A 15,333-nucleotide genomic window follows, 5' to 3' on the forward strand; every position below is an offset into this window, starting at 1 on the left:
TGTCCAAGTTTCAGCATATCGTGTGTGCACTTGCTGTAGAGAGAGAGAGAGAGAGAGAGAGAGAGAAAGGGAAAGTGGGAAATTATCCTCTTAGAGAATAGTCATCCTGCAATCCTTTTTCCTTCATTCTTCTCTTGGGATTTTGAGCACACATATCCAGTGTCCAGCATGATTTTCAAACTGCCAGGTCTAGGACTTGAACCATGATAGGCCATGTGAGAGTTCAGCACCTTAAACACCACACCACCTGCTGACTCCTCAACTTTTTCACAATATAAATCTGATGATCTAAATAAAAACATAAACATAAGATGGTCCTATAACTCAGTATAAAAATATGACTTTAAATTGGTGCTGAAACGTACAAGATTCAGTTAGAAAATAAAATGACATTGGTTCAAGTCTTCTAATAATTATGATAATAGCGATGATTACAGTGTTTTCTATCTAATCAGATCCCGATTCTAAATGCTTTTCACCCTTTAATCCATGTAATCCTCACTATATTCAGTTATTATTATGCTCATCCCTATTTTGTGGATGAAGAAACTAAGGTACAGAGAACTTGGTTCTAGATTTTACTGATTAGCTGTGTGAGCTTAGATACACCACAAAACCTCTCAAGAGCTCAGTTTCCTGGTTGGATTAGTGACTCTCCACAACTCCTTTCTACTGGACGGTTCAGTGGCTTTGTGAGTCGTTAATTCCTAATGATCTCTGATTTCCTTGTTTCATTTAACCAAGACAACCCACTTCTGCCTATTTATCTTAATGATTTGGTGCAGTGTTTAGTTTTTTTCTGCCCCTGTTCTACTTTGTTTTCTATTAAGCTCTGTTTCTGCCCCTTCAAACCCTTCCATATACTGATAAGCTTTACTTTCAGATGCAGCCAGGTTATCTTTATATATCAACAGTGGAGTTTGAGGTCTACCATTAGGGAGCCAAATATAAGTCTTAGAATATTAGTAGGTCAAGTAATATTCTCCTGAAAATGACAGTGTAGAAATAAGTGATAAAAAAAGCAAAGAAAATGACAATAATAACTGAAATACTATGAAATATTAGTCGGGTTGTGGCACTTCAGTTTAAGTGACTGTCATCTTTTGTACTATTTTTATAATTTTTTTTTTTGGAGAGTTTGTTTTGCTATAGGGCACCTGCGCTCGCCAGAAAGACAGAGAGAGACAGAGCTAGAAAGCAAGAAATCACCCCTCCCCCAGGGGGGATGGCCACGCTGCAGTCCCTTCTCCTCCATTCTCCTCTTTGTATCTTGGGCACGCACGCACACGCACCTGGCATGAATTTAAGCCACTGGGTCCAGGACTTGAACCGTGGTCGACTACATGGGAGTTCAGCGACATAGCCATTATGCTAACTGCTGGTCCCATAATTTTGTAAATTTTGATCATACAGCTGTTACAACATTGTGGTTTAGAGAATGGTATTCATAGTATAATAATGCACCCTATCAAGATGTGACTAAAAAGTTGAGATTTTTCTATTCTCTTTTCAAATACAAAAATACGGACACTGAGATTGAGAAAATAAGTAGAAAAATACTCCAGAAAATTAAGATGATTAAGGTTCTCTACTTATAAATAGCTAGGGGATGCATGGACAGTATTCTTCTCCATGGTGACTGACTGACTTCAGAAAAACAACCATCTAAAGAAGTGAAATGTAACCGTAACCGTAGGGAATTTCTACAGCATGCAGATCTATTTTTCTGCTTTGGAACCTTGAAATATGTGATTTTCCTTATCTGCAAATCTGAGGATTCTCCTGGTCACCATGTTAAGAACTTTGTATATAAGAGAGACTAGACAGATGATGACAAATATTCTAGCTGTGTGTGTCTACCTGACACTTCTAACACTCAATTCCCTCTTTTACTTGAAACCATGAAGTTTGTGGATTCCTCCAAGTATTCGAGTGACTCACATCAATGAAGGCGGTAAATATGTTGGGCCCAAACACCATCGGAAATGTCTTTGTCAGCAGGGAGCAGAAGTTATATTAATTAAAATGTACTGAGGAGGTACAGAGTGCACTCCCAACGAGTCACTGAACTATTTTAATCCTAATTAAGGATGTTCCTTCCTGGCATCTTGTAATGTAGGGAATCAGAATCAAAAAGTCTGTGGCATTTCTAGAAGTAAGGTCAGCAGACACTTGGATCGGCTCCCTCAAGCTAAGAGCTGGGCATAGTTTGATAGAATGCCACCACATTAATTAATTTTTATTCAATCTTTTCTCCATGTTCAGGGAAGATTAGGAAAAGGGGCTGAGTGAAAGAATCAGAAATAGATCAGACTTGGGTAGGACAGTGTAGGACTTGGGATATTAGGAAATAACCAGTAGTCCTGTGAAGGAGGGGTGTGACAGAGTGAGGGTGTTCTCCTCCAGGAACACTGGCATGCACTGACTCCATTGCCCTGTGGGTCTGGCACCTCGGCATACAGACCCTTGTCTGGGAAGACAAGATATTGCCAGGAGTTTCAGCTTCTGATCTAGATTAACCCTTTTTAGAGTAGCGTGGAGATTCACTATGGAAGTTTAGTGTTTCTGTGTGGGTTTTTGAAACCTAATAAAACTGTTGAGACATTTTCTCGCTGTATCTCAGCACACGTAGAAACTGAGAGCAGATCTTTGGACATGACCATGAGCTGACAGTTTATCCATCGTCAAGAATTTCATCATTAACACTTTCAAGCATTCATGCATAGATGCAACTTTCATCACTGCAAAGGGCAGGTTACGTAATTCAGGGCAAATAAATAGATAGTCTCGTGGCCTGTGGCTCTTCCATTCCTTGTAAGCCATTAGTTGTCAGATGACAAATGCTGGGCTTGTCTCCCACATCTGAAAATGATTTGAGAAGAAAGAATTTGGGTTAAAATTTAGAGATGAACTGTTGGGGCTCCTTAAAAAAGACTTTCTTGAAAGAGAAAAGAGAGGAGAAAATCACTAATATTTTTTGGTTTGTGGAGATGAAGAATATTGAAGTTGTATGAAAATTCCCCCCCCCCCAACTTCAGAGCTGGAAGAACCGAGGAATAAGAATGGTTTGTGTTGGCGGCAGGAATTGACATTTGAGAGAGGAGTGAGAAGCTAGCTTCTAGCTGGAGGACCAGATCTTGAGCTTGTCTGGTTCTACCAGGAAGCAGCAAGTGCAGTAGGTCCGGCCCTACCACCCATGTGCTCCTTTGGTTAACACTCTCTAGAGCAGAACCCAGAAAATGGGAGTATATGGCACACACATTAATGCACATGTATAACTCTGTCAATTAAAATGCCCACAAACAGGCAGCTTAATAGGACATTATGCCATAGATTACTCTAATCAGCTCAACATATTGATTTCTGAGCATTCTCAATTTGTTTATCCGAGCAAAGTTTATTCTTTATCACTGTGATCCATGGCTTTTGCAATATATGGCTTTACATTGTAGAGAAGTGTTCTGCTGCAATTAATATTGAATTGGTTATTTATTGCGAGCTGGTTTACTATGATCAAAATAACATTGACCAACTTCATATTGTCAGATACAAAATTGAGGTTGCAAAAGGATGGATAGCTAGAGGAAAAATTATTGTAAGGGGGATTTTGCTTGGATTCGATCTAAATACATCTCAAAAAATTGTAAAATAGAATCTACCAGCTAAAACTAATGAGCACAAAACTGCATTGATTTGGCCCAGGGTGGACAAATAGAACATCTGGCATATTTGGCACCAATGACACAGCTGGCATTGTTGGAAACGTTTCTGCAGAAGGTACAGATGCAGAAATGGGAGAATTGGTACAAACAGTGCAGATGGAACAGTTGGAACAGATGACAGTGGGCAGAGCTGGCGATGCTGGCACAGGTGTCATAACCTCAACAGCTGGCACAAGTTGTGACAATCCTGGGATTTCTTAGTACAAGGCACATGTTCATTTTGGCTTTGGCTGCAGAGAGATAAGAGCATTTTATAATTAGTAAATGTGCCATTTAAAAAAGAACTTTTTTCCCCTCCATCCTTAAGGACATCCACCTCCAACTGCTAAAGCTTGGAATACAGAGCATTTTTGCAAATTAGAATTTCCCCGAGAAAGCCATAATTGATAAATACAGATTTCATGGAAGAGGCAATTAGATATTTTTGTTCTGATATAGGTAAAATTCATGAATGGGATTTCTTCATAGGAGTTTTGTGAGAAATAAAGGTTGGATTTTTGGAAATGAAAGTACATTTTGCATTTAAACCAAAATTTATTTGTTATCAAATTAGAGGGTTATTTGTTCCTGAGGAAATGTGAATATTTCCCAATTATATAAAATTTCCTGTAGAGACACACTTGAAGATATGGTACAGAATTGGAAACCTGTCTACAGAACAGGTTGGGAGAAGAGAAAAAATTGCTGGAATACAAAATATGGAGAAATCATGATATTGCCACTTTCAAATACCAATGGGACTTGGCTCTAATTTCATCTAAAATGCTGTAATTTGGGCTTGAATTAAAAATACAATATAGTATAATCTTTTGGGTAATGACATTTAATGCCAGATGAGAAGTTGAAAGAACAAAGCAACTTGTTTCTTGGAGGCTAGAAAATATTAATTTCTTTTAATATTTTAATTGTAACTAAAATCTATTCATAACATGGGAATGCCAGATCTATTACCTAATTATAAAAACCTAAGAAGGGATTGATTAAATAATAAATTCTGGAACCTACAGATGCATTTTTAAACATTTATTTATTTATCTATTTATTTGTTGTGATTTTGAAGCCTCCAAGTCTGGGACTTGAACTGCAGTTGATCACGTGGGAATCCAGCACATTCGTCAATCCCTAGGCCATCTGCTGGCTCCCACTGATGCATTATTTTGAACATAGGTGCTCCACAAATTCTTGCTGATAAAAACAACCTAAGAAATAGTAATATTCAGATTTTTTAAAAAAAATCCATAATTACTCTCATTATTAATAACTTAAGTTCTTTTTTGTTTAACTTTTTTTTTTTTGAGAGGTTTTTGCTATAGGGCATTTGCACTCACCAGAAAGACAGAGACAGAGAGCAAGAAATCAGCCCCCAGGGGGGATGGCCATGCCGCAATCCCTTCTCCTCCATTCTCCTCTCAGGATCTTGGGCACACACTCACATGTGCCCGGTGTGAGTTTAAACCACTGGGTCCAGGACTCTAACCAGGGTTGGCTACGTGGGAGTTCAGTGACATAGCCATTACGTGAACTGCTGGTCCTATTAATAACTTAAGTTCTATTAGAAAGAAATGAAGCAAATCAGGCCTCACTCTTTCTTAAAGCCTCACATTTTTTACACGTTTCAAACAACTTCCTTTATCCACGGGAAATCATAGATGAGAAAAACTGCTTGGATGTCACTCTGCCTTCAAGTCAATCCCAACTTTTCAGGTATTCCAATTTATTCTGAACTAAAATCAGCATAATACATGAGTTTCTATTCATAATAAATGCAACAGAGGGAATGTTTTATATATGTTTTGAGACTTCGGGGGAGACATTATAATAAGTGTTCATTATTTTTTGTTCATTTATTTATTTAAAAATTTGCTATGGGGCGTGTGTGCTCACTGGAGACAGGGGCAGGGGTGGTGAAGGAGTGAAAAAACACCTTCTCACAGTGTCAGGGAGGATGGCCATGCCACAATCCCTTCCTCCCTATTCTCTTCACGGGTTTTAAGGCACGCACACACGTGCGCATGCACCTGCTGTATTTTCCAAGCCACCGGGTCTGGGACTCAAACAGTGCAGTCAGCCATGTGGAATCCAGTTGCCCTAACCACCATACCACCAGCTCACTCCAATAAAGGTTAATTATTTCTCATTGGATGTCAAGATCACGACCATTAAAAAATATGTTATCTTTTCCCCCAGTGACGTTGCATATTGTTACCTATATTTGATAGAAATAACAGTTTAAAGTCATTTCAACATAGCTAATTTCATTTCTCCATTACTTCTACTTTGTTATAACCTCCTGTTGAACCCAACTAAACTATTCTTATTATTCAGAACATTAGTTCTATCACATACCTTTTTTTTAAATCACGTACCTTTAATTCTTGACTGAGCTGACAAAAATGTTTCTGCTTAAAACAGAAAAAATACATTAATTTGTTAACCATACTTTTGTGACAGAGAGCAACTGAGAGATGGAGGAGAGGAGGTAAGTAGGGCTTACTGTTCTCACTGGGCACAAAGATGAGACAGATGAATCAGTTTAGCCAAATGGGCTGGAACTGTCCATCTTGTACATCTTCACATAGTCTGAAACACCACTTTGTGGCTGAAATTCAGATGCACGTTGGTTCTTATCACTGAGTCCTGTATGAAAAATGATCAATTCAGTGGAGTAACAAATGAGGGTATTTCCAGACTTGACTTTTAAAGGGTCAGCAAAACTTTTTCTGAAGGGCTACGGACAAGGGTGAGTCATTCCTTTGAACCTCTGCCTTCTTCAGGAATTAAATGAAAATTAAACTTGAAAGTTGCAATCTGCTGCAGCAATTTGATTCCTGCATCATAGTCCCAGCCACTGTCTATTTCTAAGCACACTGAACTTTCTGATTTATTGGTGTCTCATCTTATGTAAATATCCTTTTCCTTCTCTTAGTTCCAAGACATTAGGATGTGCTTTTATTCCACTCTTCAAACAGTTGCTCTACATTATGCCTCTCCTCAATCCCTGGGGGACTTTGGAGTTCTGTGTGAGCTGGATTTGTGGGTCTGGGTATGAGCAGGGGTGCTTTCATGTGGGGCAGCCTCTTTTCTCTGCACATGGGCAACCTGGGATACATTTCTTCCCCCTAGGCTTATACAAAAAAATCTGTTATTTTGGAGAGGTGGTGAACAAAAATAAAGCATACCTGTCTAAGAGAAAGCCATTTACAAATGCAAAATAAAAATCCAAGGAGACTTTATATATTAATTTCATGGCATCATCAACTTTTACCTTCCCTGGATTCTCCTGATGCATCAGCTACAGATCTCTAACAAGAACCCAGTTCCAGCCCCCAGTGCTCTTTGGAGCATAGCTCAGGCATTGTGTACAGCACCAAGGTATGGTGACAATGAGCTTGTCTGTGTGAAGGCAGTTTTTTCCCTCCCTCATCTCACTGCAGAGAGCTGAGCAAAGAAAATCAAGATGCAATGACAGATATAAAACAACCTATTCTTGGGGCTAGGTTGTGACACAGCGGTAATGCAACCAGACCCACATGGGATGCATCCTTGGTTCATATCCCGGGAACTTCCTTATCACTCGGAGACATGCTCTTGATCCCAGTTGGCTAGGGGTGGATCCAATGTGAGGACCCTGAGGGAGGTGCTTGTCTCTCTCTCTCTCTCTCTGCCTCTTTTTCTCTCATAGAAGAAGTAAACCAATAAATTATTTAAAAATTAAAAAAAAAACATTCTTACTAACTTGTTGGAAGTGGGAAAAGAAGGAAAGAGATACGGGTAATAATAAGGTGGTTTTGTTTATTTGCTTTTTGTTTATTTTGTGTGTGTGTGTCAAAACCATACTTCTGTTTGAGATCATTAGACTATTGTTTCACTGCAGTTTAGAATTGAGTTTATCATTGGTAATCTGTGATTGGGATCTTGCAAGCAAATCAATATGTAAGCTACAACCACTTCTCCAAAACCATTGTGCTGGTATCTATTCTTGTGTTATGTGAATAAATGATTAAATGAAGGATAGATACACTTACTCTTTTACAAATGTTTCAGTTCAGGATAAACATTCAAGGTTAAAAATCCATGAACAAATTTCATACTAAATTTGATGATTTGAAATATATTGTAACTAAATAAATAAAAATTAGAAGTAAATGCCATCAAGTAGTTAATAGACATTTCAAGTATTTTAGTATTTTTAATTCTTTTCTGTTTATCTGTTTGAAAGCAAAAGTGTTAATATTACCAATCTAGGGTTAATGAATATAAAATCGAATGTTTTTTTGTATGGCAATTAATGGTAACTAGGAGCACTCTTAATAACAATACAACATTTTAAGTTTTTGCGAGTTTTTAAAAGTTTATTTCTTCTATGAGAGAGAAAGAGAGAGACAGGCATAATATCTCAGTAGAGTCTTGACACCATGATCCATCCCTGTGTCAACCAGTCCCAGATCATAGCACACATTTACCCAGTATAGTCAGGAAGGCCTCCAGATGAGAACCCAGAACCTTCTCGTGTGGGCTAATCTTGCAAAGCATTTGGTTTTACTGCTGCTCCAGTGCCTAGATCCTTTTGTAAAATTAAAAAAATAATAATTACTTATTTAATTTTACGTATTATTATTATTATTATTTTTAAATTTGGCCAGAGAGAGACACAGAGATAGAGAAAGGGAAAGTGAGAGAGCAAGTCACCAGGTTCAGTACTTGAACTGCTGTCGGCCATGTAGAAGTCCAATATCTTAAGCACTACACCACCTGCTGACCAACCCCCCACTTTTGTAAAATTTTAATTAAGAAAAATGTCTTGGGGCTGGTAAGTAGATTGGTGATTAAGGTGCTTGACTCCCACATGGCCAACCCTGGTTCAAGTTCTGGACCTGACAGCTTTCTTTCTCTATCTCTTGCTAGTTAAACTTAAAAAAAAAAACCAAAAAAACCCAAAAAAACCAAAAAAAAACACCTAAATAAATAATTTTTAAAAATAAAAAAAGAAAAATGTCTTACTTCTTCATGAAATTCGAGGGTTTACTTTAATTATTTTATTTAATCATTACTACAATCCAACGGGAGATGCTGTTTGAGCAGATGAGAAAGCTGAGATAGAGATGAAATATCTTATGCAAGGCCACACAACCAACCAAGGGCAGAGCCAGTCAGTAATCAGGGCCAGAGATCAAATTGGATTCACCTCATTTTGTTCTAGAGAAAATATTTAACTTACTTTCACCTACAGATAGTGTGAAGCCTGGGCCTGTCTAAGGCAGTGTGGAAGCTTCCAGTCCCAGCACACTCTGTCTGCTTCAGGATTCCAGGAAGCTTTTGTGTCATAAGCTTTCCACAATCTATTTCAATTTACCTGATGGAGGACATTTTGTTGCATTCATAATTCTTGTCTCTCTTAGGCATCTCTAGCTATTAATCTTTTCCTTCTTTTTATTTATTTTATAACAGGAAAGTCAAATTTTTAATGTAGTTTCCTTCTTTCTTTTTCTTCTTTTATGGGAACAGAAGAAAGTTGGAGAGAAGCAAGGTATAATACTTTTGCAAAATATTCATAAGCTCTGCTAATGTGATTCTCTCCCCCAAGATATATAAAAGTTTTCCCTGGCAACTATCCTAGCTCTCTCCTTCCTGATGTTTGTGCAATCTATGTTGAGAAGGATTTCTTTAAGCTCTGTAAGTTTTCAACATGACTTCTGCCAGAGATTTGATTTTAAAAAATATATATTGTGTCTCTTGTGCTTCTGCTCTCATATTAAAAATATATTAAATTAGAAATATATCTTGAAATGGCGATACATATTATTTTTCTTATGATGCTTTCCTAATCTTATGATAAGATGATGACCATAAAATTTGAGAAATAGTATTTTCACATTGATTAGTACCCCATTTTTGTTCTTTTTTATTGGGTAGGGAGAAAGTACATTATGCTTTGGAGAAAATTGCTAAAATGAATTTGGAGAAATATTAAGAACTTGGAATTATTGAGCCCAAAGAAGAAGCACTGGTAGGACATCTCTTCAAAGCTCTATGGTTGGTAACATTTAAAACAAGATCTTGCCAGGATCCAACCACAGTGGTGTAGGTGTTGGAGTGTTGCTATGTGATGCTGAAGCCATTTGGGAGGCCCAGGTTCAGATTCTAGGTTGACCTGAGCATGCCAGCATGCCCATAGGGGTGCCTGTGATCTTGGCTGGTAAGAAGGCTGAGGGGAGGATTACAGTAAAGACCCTGTTGAGGGTACCTCTCTAGAAAGAAAAAAAAGAAAGAGAGAAAAAAAGTTTAAAAAATGTAAAAGAGCTCACCATTCATTTTGCTCACTTTTACGAGAGTGAAATATATTATTTAAGTTGTAATAAAAAGAAATCAGAGCTATATAAGGAAATACCTTAACGGTAAGTGTTTAAATCAGAGTATGATTCTAAGCAATTCTTGAAGTCTTTAAGAATGGCAAAAATAGCAAAAAGCCATTCTTAGTCTTCGATTACTAGGATTGGGAGATGGACTTGCTAGAAAACCTGGTCTGCATTTTTACCTCTCTTAGTTTCTTTGCTTTTTCAGAGTCCTCCTGTTTTGGTCCAGTCCCTCAATAAAGTTAAGATCTTTTTTTGTCATCTGACTCTAAATTTGGACCATTTCTTCTTTCCTCTTCCTCCTCTCAACCTCCATCTTCACAACAGCAGACTGCATTCAGTAATTGCTGTCTTTTGTAATTGTTCTATCTCCAAATTGGCTGATTAGGGGAGAGACACAGCTGTCCATCAAAATGGTATAAAGTGGCTGAAGCAGCCATCCCCTGAGCTGGAGAAAGTTAATTGCACTTTTTGAGGCTACCCCAGTAGGAGAGGCGCTGAGAAGGGCCCCGGGAATCCCTGGTAGTGCTATTTTTTTTCTGAGTGTGTCCATTTGTAACCTGGAAAAAAATGTAGTAAACAGCATGTTAATTAGATTTGCAGATGAAATTAAATCAGGAAGCACTGGAAATACACCAGTGAATAAAGAGAAATGCTACACAGGGTTTCTGAGGTTAAAAATATGGAAAGGATCAAACGAAATGAGAATTAAGTCAGACAGGTATTGGAACCCCAATGCTTTGGAGAGGGAATAAAAACCATACAAGTAAACAGCAAGAGGGGAAAATCCAGGAAACAGCAATGCCAGAGAGACCAGAGGGAGAGTGGACAACAAATTAGACGTGTTTGCAATATGCCTGGAAGTTAATGTGATTTGGGGCTGCATGTGCAGAGACATCACGTCATGAGGGAGAGGTAGAGTAATTTAGTGCGTTTGGCAAAAACACACCTGGAATATTGTACTCAGGTCTGTGTATCCTGGGAGCCGGTGGATACTGAGGAACTAGAGGGAAATCAACGTAAGGCAACAAAAGTGATTAACACGTGGTGGGCTGATTTATGAGACAAATGAACTGTGTGGTTTGGCTTAACAGAATAACACGAATGGAGCATTTAAATGCCAGGGTGTTTTCTTGATCCTTTATTTGCAATGTTCAAAATTTATACAAAGTATAATTTACATCAAAGTATTGATACATACTCCAGTATAAAATAGAGGGCTCAAATTCGTAAGAAGGTGAGACTAAAAGCTATGAGATTAATTAAGCACTTTTTCAGGAGAGTGACAGGAGGACCACGGCTCAAAAACTGTGACTCTACATTGTTGTCATACTTTTCATTCCAAAGCCCTCAGGTGTACCCTGATCATGACCCTTCAGCACTGAAGAATTACATGGAAGTGCTCACCTGTCAGAACTCCAGGAACCTTCCTGCATGCCTGTTCCACTACGAAGTCCACTCCAAGGGGGCCACTCATAAACTTGGCTTTAGTGTGGGCTTGAGCAAATGCTTGTGTCAGGGGCTTCACTTGTCCTTTTTGGTGTGCTCCTGATATTTGCAAAGGCAGTGAGCCAAGGCGACCATTGAACTACTACTGTATTCTCTCTGTGTGTGGCTGGAGGCCGCCATTTAATCTGAGGATTGCCTTTTGATGGCGAAGGAAAAATAAATCTAATTTTTTAAAAAATCACAAAATGATAGCTGGAGGAGCAGCATTTTGTACTAGCTAATGAGGCTCATTTGTTCCTAAAATACAAGTTGCTGTACTGCTTAAATTAAAATTCACTTCTGATGTAAATACAGAAGATATAAATACAGAGATGTATGCTGTATTTTGCAATTTGAAGCCCATTCGAAGAGGAACTGTTAGGAAAGTTATTTTATTCTCAAAATTCAGGGGGATCTTTCCTTCCTGCCTTCCAAGACATGGGAGGACAATGATTAGCATTAGTTTTACAAAAAAATAGAAGAAGGTGAGGTGATTCCTTCCTGGCTCAGGGTTATAAAGTGCGTTGTCCTGGAGATTATTTCCTAAATTGCGATTTTCAACTTTCTCATCTGAAAAATGAACATGGGAGCATATTGCTTTCAAAGTAATTAAATAGTCCACTAACAAATGCTTTATTAACATCTAGATATTTAATTAAAAGTGCCTGAGAGAAAGTTCTTATTCTTAAATTAAAAGATTTCTCTGCTTCCTCTGTTGACTGTGGTGAGGAAAGTGAGTGTTCATATATGGGGTATTTTCATAGAGGAATATTTCCTTATTCTTTTCTTTTTGAGCGTTGAAAAAGCAGGGCAGAGTCTTTGGATAAATTAAAGCAAACAATAAAATAAACTATTTTAAAAACAAAATGGCATGAATTCCCTAAATAATGTTTGATCCACCATTTACAATAACGATTTGGACCACAATTGTGAAGAAATAGACTCTCTTTCTGGGGCCATAACACTTAATGTCCAAACTAACAAGTTATACAGAGAAATTACCTAAAGTATCACTTAATATTTAGTTTATTTGAGAGATTTATGCTACCGTTTAATCCTAGGTTTTACTTTTTAACAATGAACTCTGATTCTTTAGCATATGACAGAAATTAGCTGTCCCAGCCTTCTTTCAATTTGAGTTTAGAACTCAGAACGAGGAAAAAGCTATGCTATTTAGAAAAGAATTGGTGAATTATGTCTGGGATTTTGAATATGTCTATAGTAGATAAACTCTTCCCTTTCTGATACCAATAATTCACTTTAAAGCAATTAAAACTGTTACTGAAAGGAACTTAAATTGCTATTTACTGACCAGTCACTGTCTTCATAACAGACCAGATGAGAGACACCCCAGCTTTAGAAATAAGAGTCCTGGGGCCAGCAGGTGGCTTGGTGGTTAGAGCACTGGACTCCCACATGGCTGACTGTGGTTTGAGTCCTGGACCTGGTGGCTTGCTTTCTCTCTCTCTCAAATTCTTACCTGTAGAAGACTGAAATTAAGGTTAAGATCTTGCATAATGTCTGAGTAAGTTTCTCAGCAGGGGATATGGAACGCAGCAAATTAGTTTACCAATTTGCATTTGTATGATAGAAATGTAGGGTACTGAGCAAAATTCAAATTTTAAGTCATTGAAGTCCATCCCAGTTTTACTGATGGCTTTGGATATAGGTCTAGTGACAGAGGCAATTGATGAAGGGTGATGGCAACAAGAGGGTTAAGGCAATTAAACCAGATTTTACCCCTCTAGAGTCCAACACTTGTTTCTCCAAGTACAGTGAGTTACAGAGATAGCACATAATGTACCAATAATGAAAATAACTCTGTGAACAGCAAGGAAGTAAGTTGGGGCTACTTCCACCCACACAGAGATGAATTTTATGTGCAGACGCCCAGTGGAATATAAATGATCTGCTGTGTGTAAGAAATAAGAAACAAGAGACCGAGTCTCTGGGGCATACTTTGAGAAAAAAAATCTGTACACTTTTCTTATCTCTAGCTCCTCAGAGTCAGAGCCCAAGTGAGGAGTAAGATTTCTTCCTTGTAGGGGTCCAGTAGGTTTTAACAAATGCCCAGCACATGTGAGTGGAGGCCAGCCTGTGGAGTAATGTGGTAAGGGCTTCTGGTTCTTGGCATAAGCTCTCTAGACGTTCTTTTGTGTCTCCTGATTCAGGGCATGATTCACCGTATTTGTTCATTTTGATAAATGTCAACTTTTTAGTATTCACTTTGGAAAGAGAAGAGTGACAGATACCGAGCCTGCCCTCGCTGAGCTGAAGGCCCTTTCACTGAGCTGAAAGCCCTTTCTTTCATAGAGCATGCTTGGAGAGCAAGCAGCTTTCAGATGGTAGAGCTACGTCGACTGGAGGCGGCTCCAGACCTCTTCCCTTGTCAGTGCAGGGAGTCTCAGCACCCACAGACATGCTCCAGATGTCCTGCCATCATCTGGCCGACATAGACTCTGGGGAGCCCCTGGCCTCCTGTGATACATGGGAGACGGGAAGACCAAGACTTGCAAGTGGTGCCCTGGGGGTTTCTGAAGTGCACTAATGCACTGATTGAGTGACACTGTTCTGCTCTCTCTCATGCTGCTTCCGGTCCAGCCCACTGCTCCTTTTGTAGTTGTAAAGCTTTCTGAAGGCTCCCTGAATCAAATAGCCCACTCAGTCAATTGAATGCATATGGAAGCACTCAACATGCCAAGGCGCTGTCCAAGGTATCATATAGATGCTGTCTTCCTCATATTTATTAAAAACTTTAAGAGAAGAATCAAAGTGAGATGTGTGTGTTCAACTACATAAAAAGGTATCATAGGTAGTAGCAGATAAGAATTTTCCATGATGCTGTCTTCCTCATATTTATTAAAAACTTTAAGAGAAGAATCAAAGTGAGATGTGTGTGTTCAACTACATAAAAATCACTCTCAATCAATGAATAATTATTAACTTATGATCTTCTGTGTCACAGCACTGTTAGAAGCCTAGAATAAGGTTGAGACTTATTTCAAGCTTTCAGGAAGTTTACAATCAACTTCACTAGAAAGAATTTATTATATATACATGTGAAATAATCTGAACAATATACAGTTCGGTAGAAAATTTTAAAAGGGAAAAGGATATAAGTGTTTTATTTCTAAGCTCTTTAGACTTAAATATGACTTTAATTAAAATAAACCTATATTTGAGGCCAGCAGATGGCGTGGTAGTTACAGTGTTGAACTCCCACATGGCTTACCATGGTTTGAGTCCCAGACCTGGTGGCTTGCTTTCTTACTTTTCCTCTCTCTATCTCTGATCAAATTAATAATAATAATAATAATAAATAAAATAAATAATTCCTAAAAAGATAAATCAACACTTTTCCCCTACTTTTTGGAGGGGAGTACATAAAAATTTTTCCATAACCTTTTATTATTTTTTAAAGGGTTTTTTGACATAGGGAGCATGTGCTTGCCAGGACAGTGAGAGGTAAAGTGAGAAATCACCCCTTAGAGGGAATGGCCACACCACAATCTCTTCTCTTCCACATACACACACATGCACGACTTGTGTGATTCTCAAGTCACCAGGTCTGGGACTCAAACTGTGGTTGGCCATGTGGTAATCCAGCACCTTCACCCGATGCCACCTGATGGCCCCATCTATTACTATTTTTAAAGTACAGTTCTGTAATGTAAGTGGTGGATTCTATAGTACAGACTAGAATGGATGGGGAAATTGGGAGAGATGGGTGATTAGAGCAGGCTGGTGCTCAAGCAGATATGACCTGCACT

This window comes from Tupaia chinensis, unplaced genomic scaffold (genome assembly GCF_000334495.1).
Source record: "Tupaia chinensis unplaced genomic scaffold, TupChi_1.0 Scaffold000532_1, whole genome shotgun sequence".
Taxonomy (NCBI): domain Eukaryota; kingdom Metazoa; phylum Chordata; class Mammalia; order Scandentia; family Tupaiidae; genus Tupaia; species Tupaia belangeri.